Source organism: Scyliorhinus canicula, chromosome 16, assembly GCF_902713615.1.
Source record: "Scyliorhinus canicula chromosome 16, sScyCan1.1, whole genome shotgun sequence".
Taxonomy (NCBI): Eukaryota; Metazoa; Chordata; class Chondrichthyes; order Carcharhiniformes; family Scyliorhinidae; genus Scyliorhinus; species Scyliorhinus canicula.
Genome location: NC_052161.1, coordinates 91298565 through 91320813, shown reverse-complemented (window position 1 = coordinate 91320813; position 22249 = coordinate 91298565). Strand labels below are relative to the sequence as shown.

At 49.4% G+C, this 22249-nt stretch overlaps 1 protein-coding gene across 3 annotated transcripts in view; it reads left to right on the top strand.

Moving 5' to 3' along the window:
* Window positions 1-17612, top strand: part of LOC119979763 (alpha-2-macroglobulin-like) — a 412459-nt gene extending 394847 nt beyond the window's left edge. For all 3 annotated transcript variants that reach the window (XM_038822394.1, XM_038822396.1, XM_038822395.1), the window contains 2 exons: window positions 16862-16930; window positions 17508-17612. The gene's annotated coding sequence lies outside the window, so the exon portion shown is untranslated. The remainder of the gene's footprint in view (window positions 1-16861; window positions 16931-17507) is intronic.
* Window positions 17613-22249: the final 4637 nt, after the last annotated feature.

Sequence of the window (22249 nt, the reverse complement as noted above, 5' to 3'; positions counted from 1 at the left end):
AGCAGCGGCTGTCATTTGAGGATCTGCCGGACTGGATATGCCAATGAAAGCTCCGCTGACTGTACGGCATATCTGTCAGATCATGGCACATCTGGCACCGTGGGGTATGGGTAAGGACTCCCGTCCTGCCGATCGTCAAAGTGACAGTCGCCCTGAACATTTACGCCATGGTTCCATTGAGCGCCCAGTGGGGACCTGTCCGGGATCTCACAGACCTCGGTGCACAGGTGCATCCGTGCTGTCACTCAGGCCCGGTCGGTACAATATATCAAATTCAATGTGAACCGAGCCCACCAGGATGCATGGGCAGCAGGGTTCGCCATTATTGCTCGGATGCCCCAGGTCCAGGGGGTGATTGGCCAGACATATGTTGCCCAACATGTACCAGCTCATGATAGACCGTTCTTCAGAAACAGAAAGGGGTTCCTCTCGATGAACGTGCAACTAGTGTGTGACCACCGATACCCTGGCAGTGTGAACCACTCCTTCATCCTGGCACACTCCACGGTTCCTGATGCCTTTGAGGTGCCCCCCCCCCCGGGTGAGGGGTTGGCTCTTGGGCATCAGAGGTTATCCGCTGCAGTCGTGGCAGATGGTGCCTACCTGGAGGCCACAGATCGACACTGAGAACCGTTACACCGACGCCCTTGCGGCAACCAGGAGCATAATCGAGCGGTGCTTCGGCCTCCTGAAGATGTGGTACAGGTGTCTGGACCACTCTGGAGGCACTGGAGGGGACTTGCATCATGGCGGCCTGCTGCATCCTCCACAACATCGCGCAGCAGAGTGGCGACGTGTTTGAGTAAGGGGATGAGCGCCAGGCCTCATCCAATGAGGAGAATGTGTGGGAGGGTGAGGATGAGCAGGACATCGGAGATGGGCAGGCACAGGATGGCGCACGAAAGAGAAAATGCTGGAAAATCTCAGCAGGTCTGGTGGCATCTGTAGGGAGAGAAAAGATCTAACGTTTTGAGTCCGATGACTCTTTGTCAAAGCTGCGAGACTTGCTGAGATTTTCCAGCATTTTCTCTTTTGTTTCAGATTCCAGCATCCGCAGTAATTTGCTTTTATACAGGATGGCGCACAATGTGTGCACCTGGGCCAGCATACATGGTATGCCCTGATCGCCTCCAGGTTCACCACATAGGGGCCTGGTCGGTGGCCCACACATCCCATCCCACCCCCACACCCGCATTGCAATCCCTTCCGTGATTCCTACCTGCCTAACTAGGGTTTGGGCCCTGGGTTGGCAATAACAGCGGATCTGGTCTTGGGATGGAGGATGATGATGACCTACTCTGCGATGAGCTCTGGTGCTCCGTTGACAACGTCTGACTCCTGCCCGAGGTAGCACTTGCCACTGTCCACCTGGGTGATCCCTGCATGCGAGCTGGCCATTTCATCACAATGTCCCACCGAATCCTTGGGGGGGCATATGTGGGGCGGAATACCGGGGCAGTGAGTGTTCGCTGATCTGGGATCCCTAGCCCAAGCCCACCCCAAACGTTTGCCCATTTGCCCCGATCCACGTGCCTCGTTCTCTGCACCCAGGCCACTCCAGCCCATCCCTCACACCCTTCTGACAGAGCATCGAGGCTGATTGCAACATTGTGAACAGATGTCTACTGTGAAACGGTGAACATTTTTGTACAGGTATGTGTCCTATCCCTCTAGCTATACTGCGTGCTGCACCTGTGCCAACTTAACTGGTATCTGACTTTCTGGCCTTACGAGCCCAACGCTACACCTAAATGGATTCCCAGACATTCCGTATTCCCGCCCTGTGACATGTGTCCCCTTTGGCGGCCGTCCTCTGGAGCAACTGGGCCTGGATTGGCCCAGCAGTCGCTTGTGTGTCCCAGGTGCCGTGGACCACCCTTTGCTGCCCGCTGCCCATCAGATGCACTAGGGACAGGAGGCATCAAAATGGAGGAGGTATTGGGTCTTTTAAAAGACATTAAGGTAGATAAGTCTCCTTGGCCAAATGGGATTTACCCCAGAATACCGAAGGAAACAAGGGAGGAAATTGCTGGGCCTTAACTGACATCTTTGTATTCTCATTGGCTACAGGTGAGATCCCAGAGGACTGGAGAATAGCTAATGTGGTACCGCTGTTTAAAAAAGGTAGCAGGGATAATCCTGGAAACTGTAGGCCGGTGAGCCTCATGTCAGTAGTAGGTAAATTATTGGAGAGAATTCTCAGTGACAGGTTTATACCCATTTGGAAACAAATGGACTGATTAGCAATAGAAAGCATGGTTTTGTGAAGGAGAGCTCGTGCCTCAATAACTTGACCGCGTTTTTTGAGGAGGTGACAAAGATGATTGATGAAGGGAGGGTGGTGGATGTTGTTTACATGGACGTCAGTAATGCCTTTGACCAGATGCATTACAGCAGACTGGTACAAAAGGTGAAGTCACACAGGATCAGAGGTGAGGTGGTAAGATGGATATAAAACTGGCTCGGTCACAAGGGTAGCAGTAGAAGGGTGTTTTTCTGAATGTCAGGTTGTGACAAGCGGTGTTCCACAGGGATCTGCACTGGGGCCTCCGTTGTTTGTAGTGTACATAATGATTTGGAGGAATATGTAGCTGGTCTGATCAGTAAGTTTGCGGATGACACCATGGTTGGGGGAATAGTAGTGTTGCGGATTGTCAGAGGATGCAGCAGGATATAGATAGGTTGGAGACTTGGGCAAAGAAATGGCAAAATGGAGTTTCATTCAGACAAATATGAGGTCATGTATTTTGGTATACAGGGAAATATACCATAAATGGCAAAACTCTTACGAGTATAGAAAGTCAGAGAGATCTGGGCATGCCGGTCCACAGATCTTTAAAAGTGGCAACACAATTGGACACGGTAGTCAAGAAATCATACAGAATGCTTGCCTTCATTGGGCGGAGCATAGAGTATAAAAACTGGCAAGTCATGCTACAGTTGTACAGAACCTTGGTAAGACCGTACTTGGAATATTGCGCATAATTCTGATCGCCACACTACCAGAAGGATGTTGAGGCTTTGGAAAGGGTGCAGAGGAGGTTTACCAGGATGTTGCCTGGTCTGGAGGATGTTAGCTATGCGGAGAGACTGAATAGTCTTGAACTGTTTTTATTGGAACAACGGAGGTTGAGGGGTGACCTGATAGAGGTCTACAGTTATAAGGGGCATGGATAGAGTGGATGGGCAGGCACTCCTTCCCAGGGTGGATATATTTGAGGTCTGTGGGGCAAGGTTTAGAGGAGATTGCGAGGCAGGTTTTTTACGCAGAGGGTGGTGAGTTCCTGGAATGCATCGCAAGGGAAGGTTGTGGAAGCACATACATTAACGGCATTCAAAAGGCATCTTGACAAGTACATGAATAGGATGGGTATAGAAGGATATGGCATTAGGAAGTGCTGAGGGTTTTGGCCAAGGGTGGTATCATGACCAGTGCAGGCTTGGAAGGCCGAAGGACCCATTCATGTGCTGTTTTGTCTTTGAGGGTGGGTGGGGGAGAGTCCAAGGCACTGCAGTGTTCCGGCACCAACGCTGTGGGCCCCATCGCCTCCTCCTCCCTTGGAGTGCCCTATGGCCCCAGAGCTACTCCTTAGGACAGGGATGCAATCGGAGCAAATCCCTAAGGCTCTCCCGCCACATGGCAGCGTAGTCCTGGAGGCCCGCTCCTGTCTTTACCAGAATCTGAATGCTCACGGCCATGAAGCACAGAGAGTGGGCCACCTCCCTCTGGGACTGTGCCACATCAGTCAGTGACTGTGCCACCTCCCTGTGACTGGCTCAGGTCAGCTAGCGCCTGGGCAATGCTACCGACGCCCTCGGCAATGACCCGCTGTGACTGGGTCCTGGTGGTTCTGGTACATGGCTACCTGTGACAGGGCAGCCCGGTCCTGTGCATTGGCCACCGCCCGCAACGAGTTCCCCAGGCCCTGGGCATCCTGACCCATGACCGATACCTTCGCCTCCAAGGCCTCCACGTGCGGTGTTGGCCTGGGTGGCTCGATTGGTTGTCACCACCCCTGCACGCGGTTGGACTCCTCCAACTGTACCTGTTGACGCTGGATGGTGGCTGACAAACCCTCATGTAGTCCCTAACTCTGTGTTTGCATCTCCATTATCGATAGGACCGCCTTTTCTGGAAGACTGAAACCCGTCCAGACGGCGGCTAGTTCCTGGGATCGGGCCGGCCTCCGACTGTCCTCCCCCTCGGAGGTTCCTACCTCCGCCTGCTGTACCACAGCACATGTGTGGTGCACACCAGATATTGCCCCAGGAGCCTATTCTTTTTTATAATATAAATTTAGAGTACCCAATTATTTTTTTTACAATTAAAGGACAATTTAGCATGGCCAATCCACCTAACCTGCACATCTTTAGGTTGTGGGGGTGAAACCCACGCAGACACAGGGAGAATGTGCAAACTCCACATGGACAGTGACCCAGGGCTTGGATTCAAACCTGGGTCCTCAGCACCATAGTCCCAGTGCTAACCACTGCCCAGGAGTCTATTCATTAATGTACCCAACTGATGAGAGTGTCTCTGGGATGGTGGAGAATGTTGGAGACAGTTGCGATGGGAAGTCCATGTCATCCCTGGACTGGTGCTCGGGGTATCTTGGGCTACGGTATGGAGGCTCTTGTCGCTGTCAATTGCCTCGTCTTCGCTGCTATCCGCTTGGGGTGGAGTCAGGCTCGGGGTCACCAGAAGAGCCTGCCTCGTTGCCAGGTGATCCTGCAAGTTACAAGACACGAGGCATGATTGGATCATGCATTGGGATGGTGGGGGGGGTGATGTGGGGGTCGTGCCTCAAGTGCCATAGGGAACCGAAACTCAGCGGAGGCTCATGTGCTCACCCGGTGCTGACCTCCACCTCGGCGAATGCCCTCTCCTGGGTATTTATTACTGGTATTTATTAAGGTGCTTATTCTGGTTGTTTATTCTGGTTGTTTATTCTGGGTGTTTATTCTGGGTGTTTACTCTGGTTGTTTAATCCTGGTTGTTTATTCTGGGCGTTGATTCTGGGTCATTATTTTGGACGTTTATTCTGGGTGTTTTTTACTGGATATTTATTCTGGGGTTTATTCTGGGTGTTAATTCTGGTGTTACTTCTGGTGTATATTGCTGGGCGTACATTCTGGTTGTTTATTTTTGATGTTTATTCTGGGTGTTTATTCCTGGGTGTTTATACCTGGGGGTTTGTTCTGGGTGTTTCATCTGGGTGTTCATTCTGTTATTTAGCCCTGGGTGTTTATTCCTGATCACATATTCTGGTTGTTTATTCTGGGTGTTTCTCCTGGGTGTTTCTTCTGGGTGTTTCTCCTGGCTGATTATTCTGGCTGTTTCTTCTGGGTGTTTATTCTGCGTGTTAATTCTGGGTGTTTATTTAGCGTGTTTCTTCTTGGTGTTTATTCTGAGTGTCTGTTCTGGGTGTTTATTCTGGGTGCTTATTCTCTGTGTTTGTTCTCTGTGGGCGCAATTCTCCCATCGGGAGAAGGGCGAGATTCTCCGCAAATGCGGAGACTCGTAAAGGCTGCAGTGAAACACGGCCGGTTTCACGGCAGCCTTCACGTCCGTTCCCGGGACACGATTCTCCCCCCCCCCCCCCACCCCCCATCGGGGCTAGGAGCGGGACCCCGGGAATCACGGCGTCGCGGCCTTAACGACCGTCGTTACGGCGTGAAGAACGGCGGCCTGCGATTCTCTGAGCGGCGTGTCCCAAAATACGACATGCCATTTTGGGGGAGGGGTGGGAGAATCGCGGAGGGTGCCAGAGCGGCCCTCCTGCGATTCTCCCACCCGGCGTGGGAGCAGAGAATCGCGCCCAGTTTCTCTTCTGGGTGTTTATTTTGGGTCTTTAATCTGGGTGTCTCTTCTGGGTTTTTCTTCTGGGTGCTTATTCGTGTTTCTACTAGGTGTTTATTCTGGGTGTTTATTCTTGGATTCTCTTCTGGGTGTCTATTCTTGGTTTCTCTTCTGGATGTTTATTCTGGGTGTTTATTCTGGCTGTTACTTCTGGGTGTTTATTCTGGCTGTTCGGGGTGTTTCTCCTGGCTGATTATTCTGGTTGTTTCTTCTGGGTGTTTATTCTGCGAGATAATTCTGGGTGTTTATTTTGTGTGTTTCTTCTGGGTGTTTATTCTGGGTGATTATTCTCGGTGTTTACTCTGGGTGTTTTATTTGGGGTATTTATTCTGGGTGTTGATTCTGGGTGTTTTGTCCTGGTTATTTATTCTGGGGGTTTATTCTGGGTTTCATTCTGGTAGTTAGTCCTGGGTGTATATTCCTGGGCATATATTCTGGTTGTTTATTCTGGGTGTTTATTCATGGGTATTTATTCCTGGGAGTTTCTTCTCGGTGTTTCTTCTGGTGTTTAGTCCTGGGCGTGTATTCCTGAGTGCATATTCTGGATGTTTATTCTGGGTGTTTATTCCTGGGGGTTTATTCTGGGTGTTTCTTCTGGGTGTTCATTCTGGTGTTTAGCCTGGGCATTAATCCTGGGCGTATAATCAGGTATTTTATTCTGGGCGTTCATTTCTGGGTGTTTATTGTGGGTATTTATTCTGGGTGTTTATTCTGGGGTTCTCTTCTGGGTGTTTATTCTACGTGTTAATTCTGGGTGTTTATTTTGTGTGTTTCTTCTGGGTATTTATTCTTGGTGTTTATTCTGGGTGTTTTATTTGGGGTATTTTTTCGGGGTATTTATTCTGGGTGTTGATTCTGGCTGTTTTGTCCTGTGTATTTATTCTGGGGGTTTATTCTGGGTTTCATTCTGGTAGTTAGTCCTGGGTGTATGTTCCTGGGCATATATACTGGTTGTTTATTCTGGGTGTTTATTCGTGGGTATTTATTCCGGTGGGTTTATTCTGGGTGTTTCTTCTGGATGTTCATTCTGGTGTTTAGTCCTGGGCATTTATTCCTGAGTGTATATTCTGGATGTTTATTCTGGGTGTTTATTCCTGGGGGTGTATTCTGGGTGTTTATTCCTGGGGTTTATTCTGGGTGTTTATTTTGGGTGTTCATTCTGGGTGTTTCTTTTGGGTGTTCATTCTGGGTGTTTATTCTGGGTTTCTCTTCTGAGTGTTTATTCTGGAGGTTTCTTCTGGGTGTTTATTCTGGGTGTTTATTCTGAGTGTATATTCTGAGTGTCTATTCTGGGTGCTTATTCTGGGTTTCTCTTCTGCGTGTTTCTCCTGGGTGTTTATTTTGGTTGTTTATTCTTGGTTTCTCTTTGGGGTGTTTGTTCTGGGTGTTTATTCTGGGTGTTTTATTTAGGGTATTTCATGGTGGTATTTATTCTGGGTGTTGATTCTGGGTGTTTTGTCCTGTGTATGTATTCTGGGTGTTGATTCTGGGTTTCATTCTGGTAGTTAGTCCTGGGTGTATGTTCCTGGGTGTATATTCTGGTTGTTTATTCTAGGTGTTTATTCATGGGTGTTTATTCCTGGGTGTTTATTCTGGGTGTTTAATCTGGGTTTTTCTTATGGGTGTTTATTCTGGTTGTTTTATTTTGGGTTTCTCTTCTGGGTGTTTATTCAGGGCATTTATTCTGGGTGTTTATTCCTGGGTATATATTCAGGGTGATTATACTGGGAGTTTATTCTGGTTGTTTTTTCTTGTGTATTTATTCTGGGTGTTCCTTCTGGGTGTTCATTCTGGTGTTTAGTCGATGGTGTTTATTCCTGAGCACATGTTCAGGTCATTTATTCTGGGTGTTTATTCTGGGTGTTTATTCTGGGTTTCTCTTCTGGGTGTTTCTTCTGGGTGTTTATTGTGGGTGCTTATTCTGGGTGTTTATTCTGGATGTTTCTTCTGGGTGTTTATTCTGAGTGTATATTCGGATTGTCTGTTCTGGGTGTTTATTATTGGTGCTTATTCTGGGTGTTTATTCTGGGTGTTAATTCTGATTTTATTCTGGGTGTTTCTTCTCGGTGTTTATTTTGGGTGCTTATTCTGGGTGCTTATTCTGGGGGTTTATTCTGGGTGTTTCTTCTGAGTGTTTCTTCTGAGTGTTTCTTCTGAGTGTTTCTTCTAGGTGTTTGTTTTGGGTGTTTGTTCTGGGTGTTTGTTCTGAGTGTTTGTTCTGGGCGTTTATTCTGGAAGTTTATTCTGGGTGTTTATTCTCTGTGTTTATTCTCAATGTCTGTTTTGCGTGTTTCTTCTGGGTGTTCATTCTGAGTAATTCTTCTGGGTGTTTCTCCTGGGTGTTTCTCCTGGGTGTTTCTCCTGGGTGTTTATTCCGGGCGTTTATTCTGGGCGTTTTTTCTGGGTGTTAATTCTGGGTGTTTATTCTGAATGTTCTTGGAGTTTATTCTGGGGGTTTATTCTGGGTATTTATTCTGCGTGTTTTTGCTGAGTGTTTATTCTGGGTATTTCTACTGCGTGTTCATTCTGGGTCTTTATTCTGGGTGTTTATTTGGGTGTTTATTCGTGGTGTTTATTCTGGGTGTTTTTTCCAGGGTGTTTATTATGGGTGTTTTTTCTGGGGTGTTTATTCTGGGTGTTGATTCTGGCTGTTTATTCCCGGGTGTATAATCAGGGTGATTATTCTGGGCCTTTACTCTGGGTGTTTATTCCTGAGGGTTTATTCTGGGTGTGGTGTTTAGTCCTGGGCATTTATTCCTGGGTATATATCCTGGGTCTATATTCTGGGTGTTTAATCTGGGTGTTTATTCCTAGGTGTTTATTCTGGGTGTTTATTCTGGGTGTTTATTCTGGGTGTTTAATCTGGGTGTTTCTTATGGGTGTTTATTCTGGGTGTTTCTTAACGGTATTTATTCTGGATGATTATTCCTGGGTGTTTATTCTGGGTATTTATTCATAGGTGTTTATTCCTGAATGTTTATTCTGGGTGTTTATTCTCCATTGGCCGATGCTGGAATCAGGAAAAGTGATTCGGCAGAGAATTACGCATGAGTCGAAAAACGTGGCCGGTGCCGGGCGCCCAACAGAATGCCATGCTACGGTGCCTCCACAACGGCGGTCTATGCGTTTAGTATTCGGAATAAAGTAAATGAGTTGATGGCACAAATCATCGTAAATGACTATGATTTAGTGGCCATTACTGAAACATGGTTAAAGGATAGTCACGACTGGGAGTTAAATATCCGAGGGTATCAAATTATTCGGAAGGACAGAGTGGATGGTAAGGGAGTGATGTTGCTCTGTTATTTAAGGATGACATCCGGGCAATAGTAAGGGATGACATCGGTGCTATGGAGGATAAGGTTGAATCCATTTGGGTGGAAATCAGGAATAGTAAGGCGAAAAAGTCACTGATAGGAGTAGTCTATCGGCCACCAAATAGTAACGTTATGGTGGGGCAGGCAATAAACAAAGAAATAACTGATGCATGTAGAAATGGTACAGTAGTTTTCATGGGGGATCTACATGTCGATTGGTTTAACCAGGTCGTTCAAGGCAACCTTGAGGAGGAGTTTATAGAATGTATCCGCGATAGTTTCCTAGAACAGTATGTAATGGAACCTACGAGGGAACAAGCGGTCCTAGATCTTGTCCTGTGTAATGAGACAGGATTGATTCATGATCTCATAGTTAGGGATCCTCTCGGAAGGAGCGATCACAATATGGTGGAATTTAAAATACAGATGGAGGGTGAGAAAGTAAAATCAAATACTAGTGTTTTGTGTTTAAACAAAGGAGATTACAAGGGGATGAGAGAAGAACTAGCTAAGGTAGACTGGGAGCTAAGACTTTATGGTGGAACAGTTGAGGAACAGTGGAGAACCTTCCAAGCGATTTTTCACAGTGCTCAGCAAAGGTTTATACCAACAAAAAGGAAGGACGGTAGAAAGAGGGAAAATCGACCGTGGATATCTAAGGAAATAAGGGAGAGTATCAAATTGAAAGAAAAAGTATATAAAGTGGCAAAGATTGCTGGGAGATTAGAGGACTGGGAAATCTTTAGGGGGCAACAGAAAGCTACTAAAAAAGCTATAAAGAAGAGTAAGATAGAGTATGAGAGTAAACTTGCTCAGAATATAAAAACAGACAGTTAAAGTTTTTACAAATTTATAAAACAAAAAAAGTGGCTAAGGTAAATATTGGTCCTTTAGAGAAGGGAGTTTTAATAATGGGAAATGAGGAAATGGCTGAGGAACTGAACAGGTTTTTTGGGCCGGTCTTCACAGTGGAAGACAAATAACATGCCAGCGACTGATAGAAATGAGGCTATGACAGGTGAGGACCTTGAGAGGATTGTTATCACTAAGGAGGTAGTGATGGGCAAGCTAATGGGGCTAAAGGTAGACAAGTCTCCTGGCCCTGATGGAATGCATCCCAGAGTGCTAAAAGAGATGGCTAAGGAAATTGCAGATGCACTAGTGATAATTTACCGAAATTCACTAGACTCTGGGGTGGTCCCGGTGGATTGGGAATTAGCAAACGTGACGCCACTGTTTAGAAAAGGAGGTAGGCAGAAAGCAGGAAATTATAGGCCAGTGAGCTTAACTTCGGTAGTAGGGAAGATGCTGGAATCTATCATCAAGGAAGAAATAGCGAGGCATCTGGATAGAAATTGTCCCATTGGGCAGACGCAGCATGGGTTCGTAAAGGGCAGGTCATGCCTAACTAATTTAGTGGAATTCTTTGAGGACATTACCAGTGCAGTAGATAACGGGGAGCCGATGGATGTGGTATTTCTGGATTTCCAGAAAGCCTTTGACAAGGTGCCACACGAAAGGTTGCTGCATAAGATAAAGATGCATGGCATTAAGGGTAAAGTAGTAGCATGGATAGAGGATTGGTTAATTAATAGAAAGCAAAGAGTGGGGATTAAGGGGTGTTTCTCTGGTTGGCAATCAGTAGCTAGTGGTGTCCCTCAGGGATTCAATGTTGGGCCCACAAATTGTTCATAATTTACATAGGATGATTTGGAGTTGGGGACCAAGGGCAATATGTCCAAGTTTGCAGATGACACTAAGATGAGTGGTAAAGCGAAAAGTGCAGAGGATACTGGAAGTCTGCAGAGGGATTTGGATAGGTTAAGTGAATGGGATAGGGTCTGGCAGATGGAATACAATGTTGACAAATGTGAGGTTAGCCATTTTGGTAGGAATAACAGCAAACGGGATTATTATTTAAACGATAAAATATTAAAGCATGCCGCTGTGCAGAGAGACTTGGGTGTGCTAGTGCATAAGTCACAGAAGGTTGGTTTACAGGTGCAACAGGTGATTAAGAAGGCAAATGGAATTTTGTCCTTCATTGCTAGAGGGATAGAGTTTAAGACTAGGGAGGTTATGTTGAAATTGTATAAGGTGTTAGTGAGGCCACACCTGGAGTATTGTGTTCAGTTTTGGTCTCCTTAGTTGAGAAAGGACGTACTGGCGCTGGAGGGTATGCAGAGGAGATTCACTAGGTTAATCCCAGAGCTGAAGGGGTTGGATTATGAGGAGAGGTTGAGTAGACTGGGACTGTACTCATTGGAATTTAGAAGGATGAGGGGGGATCTTATAGAAACATTTAAAATTATGAAGGGAATAGATAGGATAGATGCAGGCAGGTTGTTTCCACTGGCGGGTGAAAGCAGGGGACATAGCCTCAAAATAAGGGGAAGTAGATTTAGGACTGAGTTTAGGAGGAACTTCTTCACCCAAAGGGTTGTGAATCTATGGAATTCCTTGCCCAGTGATGCAGTTGAGGCTCCTTCATTACATGTTTTTAAGGTAAAGATAGATAGTTTTTTGAAGAATAAAGGGATTAAGGGTTATGGTGTTCGGGCCGGAAAGTGGAGCTGAGTCCACAAAAGATCAACCATGATCTCACTGAATGGCGGAGCAGGCTCGAGGGGCCAGATGGCCTACTCCTGCTCCTAGTTCTTATGTTCTTACTCCACACAGACAGTAAATACCGTCAACAATTGTTCGCGAAAAAATAATATATATCTTCATAAAATATGTCATGGGTTAAAAGCAGCACATGGGGCGTGGAATAACGGTATGCAAATTGTTGAACCAGCCAGAAACCTTAAACGTGCACTCAGGATAATTTAATCATTTTACAGGACATTATAGTCATGAGAAGACTGTGGCCCCATCTTGTCTGCAAGAGATCCATTGTTCGACCCAGAGCAGGGAACACAAACCCATTAACACCTTATCAAGGCATCTCTACAGATTAGATTGTATTGTGTGAAATTAATCGATGATGTCAATGCTTATCTGTAACTGTGAGCAAACTTGAAATATATGCATGAAAATCCCTTTAAATTGCAGAACAGATTCACAGCTTCTGTTCCCCTGTTGTGCACACAGCCATTTTTCGAATAAACAAAGTTTTACCAACACCACGCGGTCGCAGACGGACTCTTGAGTATTTCTTCCCCCCGACACTCATCATTAGCAGGCCTGTTCCGGTATTCTCTAGACCTCCGCCAGGAGGAATTACCGATGCCAAGTTTCACTTGTCGTTTTAAAAATCGGAAACAGGCACCATGGTTGATGATGGAGTGAGACGAGGTAGGACATGCAGAACCGCGATCTTGCTGCAAACCCCAATGACCGCCCTCCGTGGCCCGTGGTTGCAGAGTGGCACCAACCGTATGGGTGCCTTTCACCTCCTGCAGGCAATGGTTATCGGAATCCAACCAGGAATGGCGGCCTTCATCCTGGTCACCACAGCCCTGGGGGAGGCTGTAAGAGCTGGAGCTGCTCTGAGGACCCTGCAGCAGCGGAGCCTGCCCAGAGGAACAGGAAGCAGCCTGAGGGTGGAGAGTCGGCCGCCCAACAGGCTGAGAAGGAGGTGGGAAGGAGGCACCGGATCAATCATCATGTGTACCAGCAGTGCATGTCATTTGAGGACATACCGAACTGGGCATGCTGTCAAAGACTCCAGCTGAGCAGGGGACAGTGCAACATATCTGCTGGATTATGTTGCGCCTGGCACCACGGGGATATCGGGGAGGACACCCGCTTCCGGTGGCCGTCAAGGTGATGGCTGCACTGAACATTTATGCCACATGGTCCTTCCAGCTGCTGAGTTGGGCCCTGCCTTGGATCTCGCAGACCTCATTGCACAGTTGCATATCGCACAGATGCGTGTCACGGAAGTCCTATAGGCACAACATATCAGTTTCAATGTGGCCGAGCCTACCAGGATGACTGGGCAACAGAGTTCACCATCATCGGCGAGATGCAGCCGATCCAGAAGGTGATTGACAGGACGCATGTTGCCCTTCGAGCACCGTCCCATGACAGGCCAGTGTTCACAAACTGGAAGGGGTTCCACTCGATGAACGTGCAGCTGTTGTGTGACCATGAGATGCACATCACGCACGTCCGTGCCCGATACCCGGGCAGTGTGCATGATGCCTTCATCCTGGCACACATGACGATTCCTGACATCTTCGAGGCGCACCCACGGCTGAGAGGTTGGCTCCTGGGTGGCAGGTGTTATCCATTGTGGTCGTGGGCTGATGACGCCTATCCAGAGGCCACAGACTAATGCGGAGACCTGACACAATGACACCCATGCCACGAGCAGAGGTGTGATCGAGCAGTGCTTCGGCATCCTGAAAATGCGGTTCAGATGTCTGGACAGCTCTGCAGGTATAACGCTAGGAAGGTCTCCCACATCATGGTGGCCTGCTGCATCCTCCACAACATTGTGCAGCAGAGGGGCGAGGATATGAGACAGGGCATGGATGGGCAAGACATGGGGCCCGGGCAGGGACAGGAGGCCGCACAACGTTTGTGCCTGGACTGGTGAGCATGGGATGCTCTGATCACCTCCAGGTTCACCAACTAGGGCGAATGACCAGCAGCGTGGACATCCCGTTCCCCACCAACCTCAGCTGACCAACCCCTCCCATGACAACTCTGCCTGTGCCGGCACACCCCCCTTGCACACCCCTCCGTGATTCCTACCTGCCTCTTTATGGGGTGCCAGCCCCGGGTGGGCAGTAGCAGCAGAACTGGTCCATGGGGTGGAGGATGATGACCCGCTCTGCAATGGGCTCTGGTACACTGCGTTGGTTAACAATTCCTGACCCCTGCCCACGGTGGCACTTTCCACCATCCACCTGGGTGATCCCTGCATGCGAGCCGGCCATTTCATCACACGGTCCCACAGAACATGGAGCTGGGGATGGTGGAGGGGGGATGAGGGGTTATGGAGTGGGGAGAGATAGCTGTGGAGCACCGGGGCAGTGAGCACTGGCTGAACTGGACTCCCTTGCCAAAGCCCACCTCCAAGGTCCATACATCTGCCCATTGACCCCAGCCCAGCCCATCCCTCAGACCCTCCTGCCAGAGCACTGAGACAGGTTGAAATGTTGTGAACGGGTTTTAATTGTGAAAAGGTGAAGATTTTTGCACAGGTTTGTGCCCGAGCCCCTATCACTGTTTGCTGCACTCATGCCAACATAATTGGTGTCTACCTTTCTGGCCTTAGGGGCCTTAACGCTACATCTAAGTGGATCTCCAGCGGTACATCAGGAGCGGAGGCGGCCTGCCCTGCGACCTGTTGGCGGTGTCTTCTAGGGAGACCGGGCCTGGATTGGCCCAGCTGCTGCTCGGGTGTCCCAGCTGGCATGGTGCCACCCTGCTCTGCTCGCTTCCCATCAGATGCACCAGGGACAGGAGGGGGACGGAGTCCAAAGTGTTGTGGTGTCCCGGCACATCCCCGCGGGATTCACCGGCATGGGCCCCATCACCTCCTCCTCCCCAGGGGTGCCCGAAGGCCCCCGGATTATTCCTTAGGATGGGTGTGCGACTGGAGCTAACGCCTGAAGCTCCCCTACCAGCTGGCACTGCCAGTCCTGGAGGCCGGCTGCCATCTCGGCCAGGGTCTCAATGCTCACGGCCATGGAGCACAGGGAGTGGACCACCTTCCTCTGGGATTTTACCACATCACCCAGTGACTGTGCCACCACCCTCTGTGTCTGTGCCACATCAGAAGGTGACTGTGCCATCTGCTTCTGGGTGTTTATTCCTAATGTAAAATTATTAGGGTTATAGATAGGGTGAACAGTTGGACGGTTTTTCCCAGGGTGGAAATGACAATTACAAGGAGGCACAGGTACAAGGTGAGGGGGGAAAGTTTCAATGGAGATGTGGGGGGACGTTTTTACATAGAGGGTGGTGGTGGCCTGGAATGCACTGACAAGTGAGGTGATTGAAGAAGATACGTTAACGACCTTTAAGACTTATCTGGATAGGCACATGAACAGACTGGATATAGGATACAGGAGGTTGGTCTAGATAGGACGTGATCCGCGCAGGCTTGGAGGGCCAAAGGGCCTGTTCCTGTGCTGTATTGTTCTTTGTTCTTTGACTGTGCCACATCAGACAGTGACTGTGTCATCTCCCTCTGGGACTGTGCCACTTTAGTCAGTAACTGTGCCACCACCATCTGGGACTGTGCCACATCAGCCACTACCCTCTGTGACTGGCTCAGGTCAGATATCACCTTATTCCTGGGTGTTTATACTCTGTATTTATTCCTGGGTGTTTATTCTCTGTATTTATTCCTGGGTGTTTATTCCTGGGTGTTTATTCCTGCATGTTTATTCTGGGTATTTATTCTCAATGTTGATTCCTGGGCGTTTATTTCTGGGTGTCTATTCTGATTGGTTATTCCTGGGTGTTTTTACCTGGGTTTTATTCCTGGGGTTAGTCTGGGTGTTTATTCTGGGTGTTTATTCCTGGGTGTTTATTATGGGTGTTTATTCCTGAGTATTTCTTCCTGGGTGTTTATTCTGGCTGTATGTTCTTGATGTTTCTTTCCTGGATGTTTCTTCCTGGGTGTTTATTCTTGGGTGTTTATTCTTGGGTGTTCATTCCTGGGTGTCCATTCCTGGATGTTCATTCCTGGGTGTTTATTCTGGGTGTTTATTCCTGGGTGTTTATTCTGGGGGTTTATTCCTAGGGTTTATTCCAGGTGTTTTGTTCCTGGGTGTTTACTTTTGCTATTTATTCTCGTTGTTTATTCCTCTGTGTTTATGCTGGTTATTTATTCCTGGGTGTTTATTCTGGGTGTATGTTCTTGATGTTTCTTTCCTGGGTGTTTATTCTGGGTGTTTATTCAGCGTATTTATTCCTGGGTGCTTATTCTGGGTGTTTATTATGGTTGTTTATTCCTGTTTGTTTATTCTGCAGATTTATTCAGGGTGTTTATTCTTGATGTTCATTCTGGGTATTTAGTCTGGGTGGTTATTGTGGGTGTTTATTTTGGGGGTTTAATTCCTGGAGGTTTATTCTGGGTGTGAAATCTGGGTGTTTATGCTGGGTGTTTATTCTGGGGTGGTTTTATTCTAGAAGTTATTCTGGGTGTTCAACCTGGGTATTTAATCTGGGGATTTATTCTGTGGGTTTATTCCTGGGTGTTTATTCCTGGGTGCTTAATCTCGGTATTTATTCTGGCAGCTTATTTCTTTGTGTTTTTTCTAGGTATTTATTCTGAGTGTTTATTCCTGGGTGTTTATTCATGGGCAATTATTCAGGGTGTTTATTGTGGGTGTTTATTCACCTCTCTCTCTCCTCTCCAGTAACACAGTGGTTAGCACTGTTGCTTCACTGCACCAGGGACCCAGGTTCGATTCTCGGCTTGGGTCACTATGCGGAGTCTGCACGTTCGCCCCGTGTCTGCGTGGGTTTCCTCCGGGTGCTCCGGTTTCCTCCCACAGTCCAAAGATGGGCAGGTTCGGTGGATTGGTCACGCTAAATTGTCCCATAGAGCCCAAAAGCTAGGTGAGATTGCTGGGTTACGGATATCGGGTGGAGGTGTTGGCTTATGTATGGTGCTCTTTCAGGGGCCGGTGTAAACTCAATGGGCTGAATGGCCTCTTTCTGCACTGTAAATTCCATGATCAATGATCCACATTTCCTCTCTCTGTTTATCTTACAGATGACTGGGATGAATATGGTGATTGAGCTGTTCGGAGACCGTGTAAATCAATTTACAAATAAAACCCCGGTCAGTATCAAGTGATTTACTCCTGTTCTCACTCCATCTTCCTTGTTCTACTCCTCTCCAAGACTTTCTCTTCTGCTTTCTTTCTCTGCCTCTCAGCCACACTTCCTCCTTCACTCCCTCCCTCCGGCAACCTCACTCTCTCTCTCTCACCCACATTCATCCCATCTTGAGCCTGTCACTCAGAAACAAGAGGAGATTCATTCAGCCTCTCTTGAGCTTGTTACACAGAAACAGGAGGAGGCCATTCAGCCCCTCACAAACCTGATAGATCGGATCAGGAGGAGACCCATTCAGCCCCTCTCAAATCTGTTAGACAGGAACAGGCGGAGGCTCATTCAGCCCTTCTGGAGTCTATTACATAGGAACAGGAGGGGGACCATTTCGCCCCTCTTGAGCCTGACAACAGGAACATGAAGAGGCCCACTCAGCCCTTTTCCAGCCTGTTACACAGTAACAGACAGAAGCTTATTCAGTCCCTCTTGAGCCTGTTACACAGGCCCCTTCAGCCCAGACTCTGTGAATTGTCCTCCGATCAGCTTCACTGTTTATATACCCAGCTCTTTTATCTTCTGTACAGGTGGACCATCCAACTCAGCCACTGCTGGATACAAACTCCTGGAGATTGAATGATGGAGGCTCCGATCACAGATTAATTCTCACAGTAAACGTGTTGCATAATGAAGCCTGTGTGTCTGCCTCTCAATCTCTCTCTCTCCCATCCACTCAACTCACTAATCCCCAGCTCCATTGGCCTGGTCTTCAGACCCAAGGGATTGGGTGGGTGAGTGGGAATATGGTGGAAGTTCAAGGAAATCGGTGGTGGGGGGAGTCACATGTTGGGATTTTGATCTAGATAGATTGTTAAAGGTGGGTGTCTCTGTAATAGGGGGCGGCATTCTCCCCTACCCGGCGTGACGGAGGGTCCCGGAGTAGGGGAGTGGCGCCAAGCACTCAGGGGTCGCACCTCCCCAAAGGTGGGGAATTCTCCCCACCTTTGGGGGCCAGCCCCGCGCCGGAGCGGTTGCGACCAGAAGACCGGCGCAAAAAACCGGCGCCCCCGGCAGCGGGGCTGGCCGAAAGGCTTTCGCCAGTCCGCGCATGCGCCGGCAGTGACGTCAGCGGCAACTGGCCGCTGACGTCACTGCCGGCGCATGCGTGATATGGGGTTCTCTTCCACCTCCGCCATGGTGGAGGCCGTGGCGGACATGGAAGAACATAGTGCAGCCAGGGCACTGGCCCGCAGTCTGAGCGGGGGGTCCCGATCACGGGCCAGGCCACCGTGGGAGCACCCCCCGGGGTTCGATCGCCCCCCGCCCCCCCAGGACCCCGGGGGCCTGCTTGCGCCGCTGAGCCCACCGTTCCAGAGGTGGTTTAAACCTCGGCGACGGGAGAGGCCTCCCAGCAGCGGGACTTCGGCCCATCCGGGCCGGAGAATCACTGCAGGGGCCTCTCCGATCGGAGTGGCGGGATTCCTGCCCCCGCCACTTCCCGGGTGGCGGAGAATCTCTGCCACGGCGGGGGCGGGATTTTAGGCGCCCCCAGGCGATTCTCCGACCCTGCTGGGGGTCGGAGAATTTCGCCCCAGGTTTTCTGGTGGGGTTCTATGTTGGGGTTAATGTAATGGGGGTCTCTGGTGGGAATCTCGGTAATGGGTGATTCTGGGAGGGAGGTCTATCTAACAGGGGTCTCAGGTGGGGTCTCTGTAATGAGAGGTCCCTGGTGAGGGTCTCTGTAATGGGAGGTCTCTGGGGGGATCTATAGGGGTTTCTGGTGGGGGTCTCTGTAATAGAGGGGCTGGTTTAGCACACTGGGCTAAATAGCTGGCTTTTAAAGCAGACCAAGGCAGGCCAGTAGCACGGTTCAATTCCCGTACCAGCCTCCCCAAACAGGCGCCGGAATGTTGTGACTAGGGGCTTTTCACAGTAACTTCATTTGAAGCCTACTTGTGACAATAAGCGATTTTCATTTTTCATTTGTTCATCTCCGGAAGGAGAACATCAAGGGCTGGATTCTCCGATTTTCAGGCTACGACCGAAAAATCGGCGCATAACGGCCACCGATCCTCCGTTTGGTGGGAGGCCAGCAGGCAGGAAGCGTAGAGCACCCGGCTCTAGCTGCCGATATGGCCGAAAAATTGCTGGGTCCGTGGCCGCGCAGGCGCACGGCAGCGGCCTGCAGCGTCCGCGCCGTGTAACATGGACCTTGCCTGCCAAATAGTTCCACTCCTTTCGCCAGGCTCACTACCCCCGGACGACCCCTCAACGGTGCCCCCAGCTCCTGCCAAAGTCGCCCCTACCCGCGGATCGGCTCTCCCCCGACTGTGGGGGCACTGGATGAGTCCGCAGCCGCCACGCCGAGTTCCCAACAAAAAATAGCACGAGAGACCCACGCCATCGGGAACTCGGCTGGTCAGGGCCTCAGGTAACGTCCTGAGACCGTTGATACGGCATGTAGTACGCCGTTTTGGAGGCGGCGGAGCATCGGGGGGGAGGGCCCCAGGTAACGTCCTGAGGCTTTTGATATGGCATGTGGCGTACTCCTCGAGTATGCTGCTTTGGAGGGGGCGGAGCATCGTGAAAGAAACGGGGATTCTCTGACCGATCGCCCAACGCGATTTCACCGTCGGAGACCGGAGATCCCGCCCAAAGTCTCTCAAACAGATCATTCTGGCCAGCGTCTCACTAAATAAACTCTTGGTCAAATTCATCCCCAAGATATTTTTAAAATATTTTTATTAAGGCATATATAATTTTGCCAATTTTCAAGAGGAAAAATAACAAAGTGAATAACACCAACAACCAAACCCAGCCAACATGGCTTACATACACAATTCCCCAATCCACCTTTCCTACTATTTCCCACATCATCCAACCTCCCATGCCTCCCTCTTTCCTTTTACACCACTGTATGGTTTTTACACCACAGCCCTCTGCTGACAGCTCAATTTTCCCTCGTCGATAAATGGCTGCCTCCTCCGGGTGAACCCTAACATTGATCCTCTCAGGGCGAACTTGATCTTCTCAAGCCTGAGAAACCCGGCAATGTCACTAACCCATACCCCTGATTTTGGGGGTTCCGAGTCCCTCCACGCCAATAAGATCCTTCTCCGGGCAACCAGGGAAACAAAGGCCAAAACATCAGCCTCTCTCGCCCCCTGGACTCCCAGGTCTTCCGACACACCAAAAATCGCCACCTTTGGACTCGGAACCACCCATACCTTCAATACCTTTGACATGATATCAGAAAATCCCTGCCAAAATCCCCTAAGCCTCGGACATGCCCAAAACATGTGGACATGATTTGCGGACCCTCCTGCACACCTCCCACACCTGTTCACCAGCCCCTCAAAGAACCTGCTCATTCATCCCCCCCCCCCCCGCCCCCTGCCCCAGCCCGACATCGCTCCAGCAACACCTTCTTTACCCGCGGGGTTTTACCCGCCCACACAAACCCAGAAATCACCGCATTCACCCTCTCAAAGAACGCTTTGAGGATAAAAATAGGGAGGCTCTGAAATATAAAACCTCGGGAGAACCATCATCTTCACCGTCTCTACCCACCCCGCCAGTGACAACGGGAGCATATCCCACTTTCTGAAGTCCCCCTCATCTATTCCACCAACCGAATGAGGTTCAACTTGTGCAGCTGCTCCCACTCCCACGCCACCTGAATGCCCAAATACCGAAAGTTCCTTCCCACCACCTCGAACTGCATCCCCCAATCTCCTCTCCTGTCCCCTTGCTTGAATCGGAAAGAACTCACTTTTATCCATATTCAATTTATACCCCGAACACCGGCCGAATTCCTTTAGGATCCCCATAATCCCTCCAATCCCCCCAGCGGGTCAGAAATATACAAAAGCAGGTCATCCGCCTTTCGCAAGATACTGTGCTCCACCCCACCTCGTTCAATCCCTTGCCAGTCCTTCAATGCTCACAACGCCATCGCCAGAGGCTCTATAGCCAAAGCAAACAGCAGTGGGAAGATTGGACATCCCTGCCATGGGTGCCTGGGCCCAGTCCACAAAACCCTTCCCAAATCCAAACCGCCCCAGGACCTCCCATAAGTATTCCCTCTCCACCCGATCAAAGGCCTTTTCCGCGTCCATGGCAACCATCACCTCCACCTCTCATACCTCAGAGGGCATCATTATCACATTTAACAGCCATCTAATATTCGCTGCCAAATGCCTCCCCTTCACATACCCCATCTGGTCCTTCCTATAACCCCGGCACACAATTATCTATTCTCGAGGCCAAGATCTTGGCCAATAACTTGGCATCTACATTCAACAGGGAGATTCACCTGTATGAGCTGCATTGATCCGGGTCTTTAGAACCTTAGTTAGGCCACACTTGGAGTATAGCGTTCAATTCTGGTCGCCACGCTACTAGAAGGATGTGGAGGCTTTAGAGAGGGTGCAGAAGAGATTTACCAGGATTTTGCCTGGTATGGAGGGCATTGGCTATGAGGAGAGGTTGAATAAACTTGGCTTGTTCTCACTGAAACGAAGGAGGTTGAGGGGCGACCTGACAGAGGTTTACAAAATTGTGAGGGGCATAGGCAAAATGGATAGTCAGAGACTTTTCCCCAGGATAGAGGGGTCAATTACTAGGGAGCATAGGTTTAAGGTGCCAGGGGCAAGGTTTGGAGGAGAGGTACGAGGCACATTTTTTACACAGAGGGTAGTGGGTGCCTGGAGCTCGCTGCCGGAGGACGTAATGGAAGTAGGGACGATAGTGATGTTTAAGGGGCATCTTGATAAATACATGAAGAGGATGGGAATAGAGGGATATGGACCCCGGAAGTGTAGAAGATTTTAGTTTAGGCGGGCAGCATGGTCTGCGCAGGCTTGGAGGTGCGAAGGGCCTGTTCCTGTGCTCTCCTTTTCTTTGTTCTTTGTTCTTCCTTTTCCCGCTTCAGGATGAGCAAAATCGAGGCCTGTGACATAGCCAGGGGGGAGCATCCCTCGCTCCCCTGGCCTCATTAAAAGCCCTAACCAACAGGGGCCAGAGCACACCCGAGAACCTTTTATAAAACTCAACTGGGTACCCGTCCGTCCCTGGGGCCTTGCCTGGCTGCATCGCCTCCAACCCCTCCATCACTACAACCAGCCCAATTGGAGCCCCAAGGTCCTCCAACAATTCTTCTTCCACCCTCGGAAACTCCAATCCCTCTAAAAACCCGCCTCACTGTCTCAGCTGGGGGTTCTGACTTGTATAACCTGCTATAAAAGTCCCTGAACACTCCGTTCAGCCCCACCGCGTCCAAGACTGTATTCCCCCCTTTGTCCTTTACTTTCCCAATCTCCCTCGCCAC